The following is a 2,894-nucleotide window of genomic DNA, read 5'->3' on the forward strand; positions in this document are numbered from 1 at the left end:
CATTATATGTTTATAATTGAAAGCCTTTTAACAAAAAAAATAACAAAGGTTTGACAACATGAAAATTTAAATATACACAATCTATTATATATAAAGTTCACTTTACTCACTCCTGGTGATGCCACCTCATCCACCTTCTCTTAAATATTTTTATGGATTTTCGGATTTTATTAAGCCTAATAAAACAATCATATTACTTGATCCACTTGATTTATCCCAAAATTTTTTAAAGTTTAAAGGCCCAGTCCATTTCTAAATCCATCTAAACCTACTAACGCATTTCGTCGGCGTAATGTCTCTGGTCGTCGGTGTCGGGGACGCTCCACTTTCAGACGATTTTCCCCTGTCTTTACTCGCGAGCTATGTCGTTTTAATATCTTCTCTTCCTACACAAACTATTCAAATTCAATTCCTCCACTCCTCTACACTTTCACCGTTCCTTCCATGTATTTCGCTACAATTGGGGCGTTTTTGTTGGTAACGGCTAATTATGTTGTTTCATCTTCTCGCATCTAATGTGCAGACCACTACTTCTTCCTTAAATCTTCGTAAGTCCTTCTCTTATTTATAGCAATCTCTTGCAATTTACATTTTGTCAACTTATAATTCCATTTTCAAAAATATGAATTATGCTTTCCTTCCTTTCGCTGACCTCAAACTTGGTCGACTTGACCAACAAATCGTCGGGTTCATGAATCTTGAGTAAAGAAGAAATTGTTATCAAAAGCGCCGTGGAGAGGCGACGACGATGGTGACTCTGACAAGTTTAGCGGCGCAAAGCTTAAGGTCACAAAGGATTCTGATGGTATGTCGAAGATGCACGTCCCTAGCCGCAGTGCCAAAAAGGTAGTCTCGCCGATGATGATGATGATTTACTTGAGATTAATCCTCAGCTTCGTTACAACTTCAATCGCAACTATCAGGTCTCTTAAACCCCCTCTCTCTATTAATTGTAATTCTAGGTTTCGTACAATGAATTTGCTCCTCTCTGTATCTGCCTTTAGGAATTTGGGGGAAATTAGTAGTGAATAGTGAGACCTTGCCTCTGTGACATCTTCCCACATATTTTACGAAATGGGTATTGGAGAAATTGGAAAAATATATATCCTTTATGTTTCTGCAACTCTTTGATACAGTTTTGTGTCTAAGCCTTATGTGAAGCTGAAAAGAATGGATTTTTGAATTCTCTTTGTTACATAAAGTTTCGGATTTGAACACATTGTATCGAATTCAATTTAATGGACTGAGTGCAAATGGTTCATATACTAGCTTGGTTAGAATCTCATATATCAAATTAACATCTCTAAATGTAAGATTTTTTTAAAAGGATCATCATATTTTTTATGTGTTGCATTATGTTAAGAGCTTGTGGTCTTAAGTGGAACCAAACTGTGTAGTTTCGTAGTAAGCCTTCTTCTTCTTGGCGACATACTTTAGTTACAAAAACTATCTTTGGTAGTGCTGGAGAGTTTATGAATAGTTGCTTGGTCAGGTTTGTGAACTTCTCTATTGTTATTAAAGGTCATATCAGGTATAGACTACTTATATCTTGGTTAGGGAGATACTCTAGAGCTACTTCTTTTCAAATGGTTTTTTCATTCCTTTCTGCTTATTTATATATGAATGAGTATCTTTCTAATAGAATCTGGATCATGACACACTGCATGCATCTCGAACCATCTTTACATTCAGAAAACATATTTTACGCATTTACAGGGTGTTCATAGGTTTGCTGGATAGCTTTGATTTTTCGTTTTTTAGATTGTAACCTCAGACTGGAAAATTTTGTAACTTCAAAAACCATTTCCTAAGCTGTACAGTCTGCCTCTCTATTACAGTTCCTGCAAAGAGTATTCACTATAGACACTTTGGTGAAGCCTCTTCCTCCTGCCATGGGATTCAACGTCTCTCGCAACTTGAGCTTCTTCACCCGCATTTTCACTCAGTTCTTTGGTGAGCATGATTTTCCAAATACCATCTCTTTAGTCAAATTTTTTCTTGTCGTGTACATGTGTGATAAAAGTTGTGATGACAATCTTTTTCTACCTTCACCCCGTCAATGACCCTTGATCTATTGTGCTGGTATGTAGTTAAAAACGGTTGGTGTGGTTGATGCAGATCCTGAAGGCATTGAAAATGCACAGAGGTCTATGGGGTTGGGGCAGGAAGATAAAGCTCGCCGTTTTCGTTGAGTTTTGACCATCTTCCAAGCTTGTGAATGAACCCAGCTCTGTTAGAATGATTAAAACATGTCCTTAAAGAGAAGTTTTGTCTTAAATTCTCCAAAGTACAATGAAATTTCCAAGTTCCATTTTAGCATCAGGCTTATGAATTCCATCAAAACATACCACTTTGGTTGAAACCCAAGCTTGGTTCCATATCCCCAACACTTACAGTTTGGAACAATCTCATACATATGTTTACTCCTGGTGACAGTTCACATTGCTAAGGTACCAGATGAGGCAATTGAATGATTGATAGACTAAATCCCAGCCTAAGCCATCTGAAATGGCATTTTTCCCAAGAATATTAGAATTCCACATGGACCACATTGGTAGCTCCATTGGCAGTATAGTCTGGTACAGAGAGTGAGAGGGTAGACGATAAAGGGTAGGGAAGAGGTAATGCTGAAGGATGCTGACTTGCATAGAGTAAATAAGTGATTAAGAGAGGACTCATGGCCTAGGTGTGCGACTTCCGTTGAAAGGAGAGTGTACCTATAAGTGACTCTCAGCAATAAGTGAATCGCACATTTTATTTTGTAGGGAATCGAACACTGTACCTATAAGTGAATCTCAGCAATAAGTGATATGAGATAATGAAATGTGAAAAAAGAGTAGATGTAAATATGATGAGTGTATATCAGAAAATAAAAGAATTAATTGTGAAAATAT

At 37.1% G+C, this 2,894-nt stretch overlaps 1 pseudogene; it reads left to right on the forward strand.

The window, feature by feature from the left end:
- On the forward strand, window positions 491–2,320 carry LOC104789262 (annotated as a pseudogene).

This window comes from Camelina sativa, chromosome 5 (assembly GCF_000633955.1).
Source record: "Camelina sativa cultivar DH55 chromosome 5, Cs, whole genome shotgun sequence".
Lineage (NCBI taxonomy): Eukaryota > Viridiplantae > Streptophyta > Magnoliopsida > Brassicales > Brassicaceae > Camelina > Camelina sativa.